General features: G+C 38.4%; 1 long non-coding RNA gene across 1 annotated transcript; it reads right to left on the bottom strand.

Moving 5' to 3' along the window:
* Positions 1 to 820: 820 nt before the first annotated feature.
* On the bottom strand, positions 821 to 11,932 carry LOC135221398 (uncharacterized). Its single transcript, XR_010315929.1, has 4 exons — positions 11,778 to 11,932; positions 10,607 to 10,729; positions 4,262 to 4,350; positions 821 to 1,144 (listed from the first exon to the last, which is right to left on the bottom strand). It is a non-coding gene; the product is annotated as an uncharacterized LOC135221398 (long non-coding RNA).
* Between the last annotated feature and the right edge of the window lie 241 nt (positions 11,933 to 12,173).

Raw genomic sequence — 12,173 nt, forward strand, 5'->3', positions numbered from 1 at the left:
AAATTTAAATATAGAGAAATAGTATAAGGAAGAACATTTATGGGACGTCAATATATTTTGCGTTGGAAAACCATTTAAAATTTTAAATGTATAGACAGTTTAATGAATTTTAAAGCTTGTAAATTACTATGCCTTTGTCACACTATATACATTTAGGATCAAGCTCAATATACTTATGTTTTTGGAATTGGGCATATTTTTTGTTACAGAAGTTCTTTAGTGCAATAAAATATTACGCAAATTTTAATACTTAACGGTTCATTCAATATAGCTATTTAATGTTTGGAAAAGATTCATTCAATATAGCTGTTTCATGTTTGGAACTTGGATTTAATATACGTAACATTTACAAGTTCCAATTGTCTGTTATATTACAGAGGAAGACGACGAGACTTTGAAGTTTCAGAGGCGTTATTCCATAGCAAGCATAAGTTTAGAAATTCTTTCTTCTTGATAGAATAAAACTTTGTTGTAACGTTCCTGAAGATGATTGCAATATTCAGCAGAGATTAATCTTTCTACTGTCCAATGTTGCAGCATCGTTACTTTAGAAATTTTTGTACAACACTCCTGAAGGTGATTAGAAGATGCAGCAGCTTCATGATCTAGCAGAGTTTTATCATGATTAGTTACAAAATTCATGTTAGTTACATTTAATCGCATGCTGAGATTAAAGTTAGCTACATTAAAGTCGAGAGACAGATTAGTCGACGGATATGGTAACAGCCCTGCAGATGCAGCAGAGATTCTCATCTTGGACTTGCATTATGTAAGCTGTTAGGTAATACTCCTGAAAATGGAGCACATTCGTTCTGTAACACCCTACGTTAAATAGAAAATTCCAAGACACTGAGTATTTATGGCTTCCTGGGTTACAATAGAAGATAAGTCAGAGTATATGCAAAAATTAAGCAAATATCATTCATTCTGTAAACACCCTGGGTTAAATCAAAGTTATTAGTCACCGAGCATATATGGAATGTTCCCAGAGATAGTAGACAGGAAGAACGATATCATACGCAAGACCAAGAGGTACACTATTTATACCTCTTGGTCTTGCGTATGATTATTAATCTCCTTTAGAAACTCCTAACGTTGCCTGTTTCTTCTTGTATCCCTGTTGTTGACATCCCACCTCTAGTAACTGTAAAAAAAAAAAAAAAAAAAAAATTTGATTGTCAGAATATTCAAAATAAAACTTCCTGTAAACTTATATGGTTTTTAATGCCTTTACATTTCGGTTGTAAACTTCGGGTAGAACTAAAACATATTTCGATATTGACATATCGACAATTCTTGCCACAAAATTGTGAAATGAGCATAAGACTGAAAACGTGACAAGAAAAATTTTATACATTATGTTGCAAACAAAGTTTACCTGGGGCTGCATGTTTGCAAAATTATCCCATAATAATGAGAAAATTTTGTGAATATCATATGAAATGGAGCAAATACAGCAGTTGCCAGCTCATGACAGGCTCTCAAGATCTGATTAGTTATCGAATACCTTACATCTTGCAAGACCGTCAAAATTGCATTGCAGTTTAAATATACTTAGAAATTTTCCTGACATTCGGGTAATAATGGTTGGAAATACAAAAGAATGAATCAAGGGAAATGGCAGAAAGACCAAATTCCACACAGTAGGGAGATATTCAAAAGTTCAATAAATGTTGTTCTTTGGGATTAATCACAAACATTAAGATTTAAAATAAGAATAAAGTCGAAGTAATGATTGGAAATAATGATTGGAAATATATAAAAAACAAAAGGGGAAATAAGTAAATAATTACTGGCAGAAAGACCAGGAATCCATAGTAGGAAGCTATCCAAAGAGTTTTTAGACTATTTTTATCAGTGACAATTCCTAAAACTCAGGAAATAATTGGTGGAAATACTCAAGAATAAATAAATGGAAACCAAACTCCACAGAAGAGAGGTATCGTAAAAGAGTAAGACAAGAGAGGTATCGTAAAAGAGTAAGACAATATTTGTTTCAGTAGTAATGTCTGACACTCGGGAAATAATGACTGGAAATAAAAAAAAGAACAAATAAGGAGAAAATACAAGTACTGGCAAATGATCAGAAAAAAATAAAAACAAGACCACCCTCTAGGGAGGTTCTAGTGGTAATTCCTGGCACATTCAGGAAATAATGGCTGGAAATACAAAAGAAAGGAAAATTAGTATACGAGTACACTTTACTGGTAAGAAATACAGAAGAACGAATAGGAGAAAAATATATGAGTACTGGCAGAAAGACCAAACCCCACAGCAGCGAGCCAATAAAAAGTGAAATGCAAGATTTGCTCTAATGGTAATTTCTGACAATTCCACACTAGGGAGTTTTATATAAAAGAATGTGCTTCAAATGGTACAAACACAGCATGAGTAGTTTTATAGAAAAAAAAAAACGCGTTTAAGAAAGTACAAACATGGTCAAGGAATAGCAGACTAATTTCTCAGATGAACAATGTTATAAAACCACTTTAATTAAGCTTTGCAAGAGCATATTCAGAATTATGAGTTCAAGACCAACTCCCAATTCTGACCAATAATGGAAACAAAACATTCAGTTAGCAAATTGAATGGTCACTGGACGTTTAGGAAATCAAGCAAAGATCCTGGCTGCAATCTTTAAAACAACTGAACATCGTTATGGAAGAAAGCTGACTCATATAACCTTAACTTGGCATGAACTGGAATGTGAAAGACCTGGCACATAAGCCCTTAACTTGACAATGATGCATTGCTGAGTTTAATCATTATACGGTATTAACAAATTAGGCTATGCTTACTTGACCAGATTGTTAAATTCCAATAAGCCACAAAAATGTCATAACCTTAATGTTTTTGAACCACATTCTAGCACTGTAACAAAGCATGTTAAGAGGCACACCACCCTCAGTACTTTCTAACAACCCTCCATCTTCCATGATTCATACAAGGAAGGTTGGGCGTCCAGTGCTCAAACCAAAAAGCAGTCATCCATTGTTAAACTGGAGCCAATTTTCTTCAAGTCTATGAACATCACACATTCAGTACAAATTAGGTACTCATGCAATGAAGGTTAAAAACTTATACCCAAGAGGTAGACAATTCTGGCAAAATTATTAATTCAGGCACCTACAGCAGATGTAAGCATGTAAACCACAGTGCTAAAATACAACAAAGAAATATGAAAAAAGAAAGAAAATTTAATTCTCAAAATCAGATTGCCAACTTATAGAGGAAAAAAATAATTACAAATAACTAAAGCCCTGTCCACACTAGCAGGCACTGTCTTACAGGCAAAAACACTGTTCCCATAACCCATTCTACTACACTGAACAAGCGATTGTCTGGTAACACTGCTTCAGAAGCAAGAGAAAATATAAACAACTGAAGTAACTGATGGGCATGCCCACTAGTGTGGACAGGCCATGAAAAATCACCACCTTGTTATACTTAACAATAATTTGAGCAGTGTCAATACAAACTGCAAAGCCTCCTAGTGCAGTCAAGCACCATATCTTCTCAAATGCTCTGAAATTCATGATACTGGTGGCAAGCTGCTGGATCAAACTTCAAGATTAGTGACTACCCCAGGGGACCAGGGTAAGCAATCTGCTCTATGCAGAGCACCCAGGAAAACCCAGACCAAATTCTACCACCGCTGGATGTTAATGGACAAATGCAATCATACCCCTCAAATGAACATTCCTCATAATACATTATTTCTTCAAAAAACTATAGAGAGAACAAGACATAACTCTGGCTACGACATTTTATTTTGAGCACCTAATATAAGTCATGAACAGAAAACATTCCCAAAACTGAAGAGTAAATGTGGCAATAAATGTAATGATTGTTTCTTGAGCAAATGACCAAACATGAAAGTAGTCTCCACTGCAGTGATTACTGTTTCTGAAGCGAATCTTTGATGGATCAAATATTTGATTCAAATTAGGTTTTAAGCGGATACAAGACCAAATATGGTAATTTTGCTGAAATAATGAAAAGATAATCCTAAATCTTAAAAGCCAATTATTGATTTAAACTTATAATTAAGGATATAAAGCCTACAGATCAACAACAAAAATTCAGTATTGTATTAAACTGGCAATGGGCTTATTTGATAGGTAGCATCCGTTAAAATGTTACAAGTTTACTAGACTGACAAATGAAAGCTTAAAACCTCACTTGAAAATTATGTACAGTACAAACTATAAGCAACTATGAACATTGTTACTAATGTTCAAGGGTAAAAGTCTATGCTCACCTTGAAGTACATGCTGCTCTTGGTTTGTAATCAAGTAAGTTTCCTTTGCTCTATAACGTGAACTGTAAGCACTGTTTATGAAGTACTACCTGAAAAGGAAAAAAACACTACATAATCATCAACATTTTTACAGAATAAGTTAAGTTTTCCTGACAAATTTAATTCTAACAAACCAACATTTCAGCCTTACAACTATTAGATTTTTTTTGTGTTAACTGTAAATGTTTAATATGTTTCTTACTAAAATTGTAATTTTACAGATTTTCTTTTGAAACTACCTAAGCTGAACTCTTCCATTTCGTGTAAAGCCATGGAAATAATTACTGAAATTGCATATAGATGTTACATGTAACCCTATAGAATTGAATATGTAAGTGGCCTAAGAAAATGGCCACATTTATACTTACCCCTAAGCTAGTGTGCTGGCCTAAGGTCCTAGGCTCCTACTTAAAAATGAAATTTTTATAATAAAAGGAGTTACATATTATATACTTACCCAGTAATTACTTACTGACCATTTCAAGCCCGTTGTCGCATAGGTTTTTTTGAATATCTTTTTATATATAAGTGTTATCTTCTTTGATATTTTGGCACAGCATCTGTTAGACCCTTCAGTAATTTTGGGCATTATAATGAAGTACCAGAATTTATTGATTAAAGCAATTTGCTCTCGAGTTTTTTCAATTTCTTCAACACTCGTTGTAGATATCCAAACAATCTGTGCTTGGCTTAGCTAAAGAGTTAGGAAAAGAAGCCCTGCGCACTCGTCTCTCTGTGTCTCAACCTTATGAATGGAAGTGTGTACTATGATATGGGTTCTTAACACAGCACCAAAGGTTGCTCGCTGGACCTCTAATTTTCTCCATTCTATGGATATAATACATTAACGCTCTTACTGGGAATAATTCTCTCTCCTCTGCCTCCAGACCTAGAAAATCCATGAGGCTTTTAATGGTAAAAGAGCGAGGAGGCCATGGCTGAGAAGGGTTCTCATTTTTAGCCAGTAAACCCAGAATAAAGGAACAAATGGCATTCCCTTGTGAGAACCCTATATCTTCTGTCTATTGCATGGGGCTCACTTACTCTCTTAGCTGTGGCAAGGGCTACAAGGAAAATGATTTTTTGTCAAATTCATTAGTGAGAATGACTGCATCAGCTCAAACGAGAAACAAGAGCCACTTTAGAACCACATCTGTCTCCTCCCTTACATCCTTAGACGTATCAAAAGACCTAATAAGGTACGAGAGATCTTGGTTGGAAGAAAGGTCTAGACTTCTATGTCTGAAAACAGAGTTAGTATAGCCCTGTGTCCCTTAATGGTTGATGAAAACAGGTTCCTGGCCACTCTCAGGTAGAGTAAAAAAAAGTCTGCTAACTGAGTTATAGAGGTATTAGAAGATGAAACCCTATTTCCTTACACCAACATCTGAAGACTGCCCACTTTGCTTGGTAGACTCTACCATTGGAATGTTATCTACATCTAGTGGTAGCTTCTTACGCCTTTCTTTCTAGAAAAGCCTTTCACTCATAATAGTTTGTAGACAGTCGAAAGCCTGTCAGGGCCAGAGTGGACACGTCTTGGCAAAAGCTCTTGAAGTGGGGTTGTCTGAATAGACTTGGAATCGACAGAAAGAGTCTTGGTTGGTCCACTAGTAGATTGATAAGAACTTCTGTGACTATTCCAAAGGGAGGGAAGGCATATAGGTCCAGATTTGACCAATCTAACATCAACACATCTGTCGCCCATGCTAACGGGTCGGGAAAGGGAGAACAATAGTGGGAGACTGTGGTTTTTGGATGTTCCAAATAAATCCAACTTTAGTTCTTCCACAAACTTCCAAAGTTTTGCATATACTTGGTCCAATTTCCACTCCATTGAAGTATCTGCTTTCAAAGGCTTAGCTCGCCCCGATAACATTGCACTTGCCCAGAATGACCCTTGATATCAGTTGTCTTCAATTCTGGTCTGCCCCAATGAAGAGGCTTTATGTTGTATTGCAAAGAGAAAATGAATGGGTCCCCCCCTTGACAATGAGATTTAAGGTAAGGCCATGGTGTTGTCCGCATGAATCACTATTACCTTGCCACAGACTTCCGAGAAATATTGCAGACACCTAAAAGAATTGCCCTTTACCTCTCTCAAGTTAATATGCAAACTCTTCTCCTGATGAGACTATGTTCCTAATATCTCTTTTCCTCACAGGAAAAGTCTCCAGCCTTGATCCCTGACATCGGAGCTAAAGTTCAGGTCGGGGTTCAACACTAAGAGATTTTTCCTCCTCCAACCTGTCCTAGGAGTTCCACCACCACAGATCCTCTTTTATCTCCTGCATTATGCCAAAAAGTGCAGATCTTTATTCGCCTTCTAATCCCAATTGGCACCTAAGAAAAACTGGAAGAGCCTCCCCAACCTCACAAATTGTTCTATTGATGCTAGAGTGCTCAACAGGGTCACCCACTGCCTGGCAGAGCACTTGTTGAGAGTGAGAATGGTTGACCATCTTCAGGTAGCCTCACATCCTTTAGGGAGAGGGAAAAGCCCAAAACTGAGTATTTATCTACGTCCACAAATAAATCACCTGTTGAGATGGAGTCAGGTGCAATTTTTCAAGGTTTAGAAGCAACCCTAAGTCTTAAGTTAATAGAATTGTCTTTTGAAGATCCTTCATGCACTTGGCCTTTGAGGGCGAGGAATTAGCCAACCATCCAGGTGTATGGATATATTTATACGCAGAATATGCAGCCAGTTGGCTAATGGGGCAAGTACTGTGGTAAAAACTTGTGCTACTGTTGATAGCCCAAAGCATAAGGCTTAAAACTGGAACACTATCTTTTAACACAAACCTTAGGTATTTCCATGAATCCCGATGAACATTAATATGGAAAAAGGGATCTTTCATGTCTAAAGAGACCATACAGCCCCCTTGGTGTTTGGATGCCAGGACTGACTGTACTGCTTCCATATGAAACTTAGTTTAGTTAGGTACAGGTTCAGAGCACTTACATCTGGTACTGGCCTCCAGCCTCCTGTGACCTTGGGTACCACAAACAGCCTGTTGTAAAAACCCAGATTTGTTCACGACTAACTCTATCATGCTCTTTCTAAGAGATCTGTGACTTCTTTGGAGAGGGCCAAATACTTCCTTGATCCTACTGAGTAGGCTATTAATAAAATAGGAGTGCTGGATAAGGGAGGCTATTCCCTGAAGGAGATGGAATACCCTTATTTTAACAATTTTTTATCACCCTTTTGTTCCCAATTTTTCCAAAATGACTGTGTTCTTGTCACCACTGGTGCATGAAGAATAGGACCCTCAATTGTGAGTTGCAGGCTTAGACGGTTTCTCTGTCTCTTGCCTCGCAAGTGGGAAGTTGTAACAGAGAGGATGATTTGGGTGCAGTGGTATCCTGCATTGATTTTTTGTGTAAATGCAAAGCTATCTCCTCTACTGTCTTCTGTGGAAAAAGATGCATATCATCCAAAGGCGAGAAGAGAAACGCAGACTTATGAGAAGAGGTAACTCCTTTGAGGACACCCATCGTATACAGCAATGCTATTTCCATTAAACCATCTCACTGCTTTGTCAGCGCATGGAAGCACACTATGCCAGTCCAATGAAATATCTTCTGAGATGTCTTTGTCCTGAATCTTCTTTACTAATGCCCCTATGGACCATTTAAAAAAACCAAGAACCTCTAGTACTACTTAGAGGTTTTTAAGTAAACAGTCCATTTCCAGCGCTGAAACCATTGGTTTTGCCAAAGAAAAAGCTGATCTACATGCCAGGTCAATAAGTTCTGAGAAGTCCCCCCGGGAGGAGGCAGCCACTCCTAAGTATGGAGCCTCTTCAGTAGCATATGAGCAATATCTTCTAGCAGCCAAACAGGAAGGTGGAATAATGAAACACACCTTGCCTTATTATCTCTTTTCAGAAATCCAGGCCTCCATGTGAGGGTTGATCGCTCATCATGAATGAGGAGGCAGGAGACAAAGGTGCTGTAGGGGTGAAGAAGTCAGGAAAGTTCACAAGAATATACTTGAGCAAGGCTGCATAAGTGGTAGGAGTCGATTCTTGGTCCAAGTCTTCTTCATCTAAAGAGATCAAGGAGAGCGAGAGATCATTGGGTGCTACCGATAATGAATCAGCAGTCTACTTCTGAAGGAGACCCAGGACACTGTCCAACTGCTTCTGAAGTGGAACTAAAGAAGGGTCTACATCGATATGCAATGTTGGAACAAAAGCAGTCACACTAGTAGCTGAAAACACAAGGTACTTGGATGAAGTGGACAAAGCGGCAGAGCCTGGCACTGCACAAACTGGAGGCTCGCCCAAGAGCGTACACTTTGGCACCAAAGAAGTCTCAGGCACCAAATCGTGAGCAGGTATTAAAGGGCTCTTTTCTACAGACTGGCGCTATGAGAAATAAGAAGATTCTTTTGCTACTTGGCGCTTGGTTGCCAATGAGCTACAAGAATACACATGGAAATCTGAAGATTGCCTGGGTTCTACTTTCAGGCTCTCTGTCTGCGAATATCGTTCTGGGGGCCCCACTTACTGCATGAAGGTTGGGGCTAAGTGAAGCTTCACTAAACATTTTGCTGGGTAGCAGAGGGGAAGTATCTTTGAACGACAAGTGTCTTTTCAGTGGACAAGACTCATCTGAAAATTTCCACTGGTGCCCTTGATGGGGGCTAGAATCATTGGAACTAGATGACAAAGTATTTCTCACTATGATGCCTTTCCAACAACCGTCTTTTGTCGGCACCTTGGACGCTCCAGGTGTGACTATGGGGCGACTGCCCATGAGCAGACCAACCTCCCTTGGGCCTCCAGCATGCCTCCTCCCAGGGCTGAGAGGGTATGGCAGTGACCTTCACCTAGGGCCACTGTGGAAGCAAGAGTATCAAACTTCTGGCAAACTTATCTTTGAGGCTGGTGTAGCGATCTGGTTCGGGGGTGTGAACCAGGGATAGGAGACTGATTTTGGAGGAGGACTGGGAATAGGAAGTATTGGTTTAGCACAGGGAGAGACCAAAGAAATGTCAGAAGCACCTGATTTCTTAGTCACATCTTGCGTAAGTAAAGATTTAGTCCCAGCTCTAGAAGCTGCTTTTTTTTATGATCTCTCCCTAACTTGTTAATATGTGAAGCTAAAGTCTTCCACTGTTTTTCTTCCTATACACTGCACTCCTCACAAATCAAATTCCTAGTGCAAACTTGACCCCTACATGTTGCGCATAACATATGTGGGTCATAACCAGCCTTAGTGAACCTAGTGCAATACCTAATACTTGATGCACTAGAATCAGATATGTCTATTAGCCACTAACGAGTCAAGAAAGGACAAAGTTGGTAAGTCTCATGAATAATTAAGTCAAAACCGTGGAGGTCATAATCAAAATCCCTCCCAAAAAACAGAATACTTTACGAAGTTTGGAAGAACTCGGCCGAAAACCATAAGCAAGCTGCGTTTCCAACACCTTGCTGGTCTGAAGCCAGCAGAAACAGAATTGAGCTCTTGGCCGAGTTGTTCCTCTCTCCCCTACCCCAAAAATGGGTGGGGCCAGTCACCTACATGAACATAATTCAATCGCTCCCCTTTTCAAAATTTAAGCTGTCGTCAAGTAGAAGCTCTAAGCTAAGTAATTACTGGGTAAGTTACTTATATAAAATCTTCTATTTCATGTAAAACTATGAACATAACTAATGAAATTTCATAAATAATGTTGCATGCAATCCTATGCAATTGACTATGCAAGTGGCCTAAGAAAATGGTCACATCTGTATTAACTCCTAAGCTAGGGTGCTGGCCCCAGGTGGCAGGCACTTGCTTAAACTCTTCAGATTCGTGTAAAACCATGAAAATAACTAATGAAATTGCATAAATAGATACTTTATTCAATCCTATGTAATTGTATATGCAAGTGGTCTAAGAAAATGGCCGCATTTGAATTAACCCCAAAGCTAGGGTGTTGGCCTAAGGTCCTAGGCTCTTTCATAAACTAGTCTATTTCGTGTAAAATCATGAAAATAAGTAAATATCTTCACATTTCAGATTATCTAAGCTATGGTGCCTTCAAATACAGATACTGCAAGCAATTCTATGTAAAATGGATGTGAAAATTGCATTTAATACGACCACCTTCATGCATTGCTAACCTAGGGTGGTATGCTAAGGTTCATAACAGCCTACCGAAATATGAGACACATATATGGTCGAAAGACGCACTGGAGTCACGCCTAAACCTGAACACTAAATCGATGGCAATGGCGCATTTTAAATGCCATCACATTTAACTTTTATCTAAACTTTTATACCTTCAAATATAGATACTTTTCTTACCTTTATTTTAGAAGTTTAACAAGTTTCCCAGATGCTGATGTTACAAATTTCAATGTATATAGTAAGATTAGTACCCACAGTGTTTTGTAGAAGAGTGCAGTCTGAAGGCCTGTTGAAGGTTTTCTGGAAAATAAATGGATCACTGATATATTAAGGCTTACAAATGATTTAAATTTTTGCATTTAAACTCCACATATTTCACAAAAGACATTACCTTCACAATTAACTTTATCTATGATTTGGTGCCTTCAAGAATAAATATAAGTAACTGAATATCAAAATCACATTGAACATGACAACCTTCATATTTACCTAACCTCGGGTGGTAACCTAAGAATTCATGGCAGTTACCAAAAGTAAACCTTATTATGACCGCAAATATAGATGTTGCATGTGACCCTATGCAATGGAATAATTAAATAGCCTAAAAAAAGGCAGTCTTCGTACTAAACTTTATGTTAAGGTGTTGGCTTAAGGTCTTAGGTTCTTACCTGAACTCTTGTGTTTCGTGTAAAACCAAGAAAATAGCTAATTATTATAAGTTCCTCAGCTTTTACCTAACCTCTCCTTTTCCTGTTAAAACATGAAAATAACTCATTATTATTGACGGCTAAAGGCCTGTCCACACGAGCAGGCCTGATCGGCGAGCTTAGATCTAGGTTGACGGGCAAATTCTGGCGGGCTTTCCCGTGAATGTTGTCCACACGGGTGAGGCGATGGAGAGGTGTGCCCGACGATGCCAGTAATTTGTTCAGTGCGGTACGAAAAACATGGTGCCTACCGCAAAGAAGAAGATATTATGCAGCATGGCAATTGCTTTGTGTGTGATGAAAAAGAAGAGAATATGGTGCAAAGAATGGCTCAGTAAAAGAAAGGTATATGGTTAACGTATGTCTGCCAGGGTCGAAGCTAGAGCCATCGGGCACCACCATGGTGATTTTGCTACAAAACCCATCGGGCAATTTGACGGTTTGCCCGTCAAGTGTGCCCGTTAGAGGGGAGGTCCGCCGATCAGGCCCGGTCCTGTGGACAGGCCTTAATGTCGCAAGGGTGGTGGCCCAAGGTCCTAGGCTCTTACATAAACTTTTCCATTTAAAAGTAAAATCATGAATAATGAAAATAACTACCGAAAATCATATACAGGGCTGCGTGCACAGATACTTTATCTTACCATTATTTTAGGAGTTCTCCGAAATTATCGTGACGCTGATGTTATAAATTTTAATAGATAAGATTACAGGGTTTGGTGGAGGAGTGCAGCCTGACTTTGCGAGACTCTGCAGTTCTGTTGTGGGCGTTCCAGACTTCCAGTCTTTGTTGCCACGTCACTAAAACCGTTTTCCCCTACATTTTCCCCTACATTCCCCTACGCACCAAATGTAATAATAAGACAAGTGGAAATGAAGTATTCAATTTTAGTTTAAATTTACAGTGTAAGTAAGCATGCTACATCTCGGGTAAAAAAAAATAACTCTGGTAAAGAAAATGTATTTAAAAAAGTAATGCATTTATAGGAAATGGAAATTAATAGTAAATTATCTCACTACGAAAAAAATTGAATCACTTC

The sequence above is a fragment of the Macrobrachium nipponense genome, chromosome 2 (genome assembly GCF_015104395.2).
Source record: "Macrobrachium nipponense isolate FS-2020 chromosome 2, ASM1510439v2, whole genome shotgun sequence".
NCBI classification, from domain to species: domain Eukaryota; kingdom Metazoa; phylum Arthropoda; class Malacostraca; order Decapoda; family Palaemonidae; genus Macrobrachium; species Macrobrachium nipponense.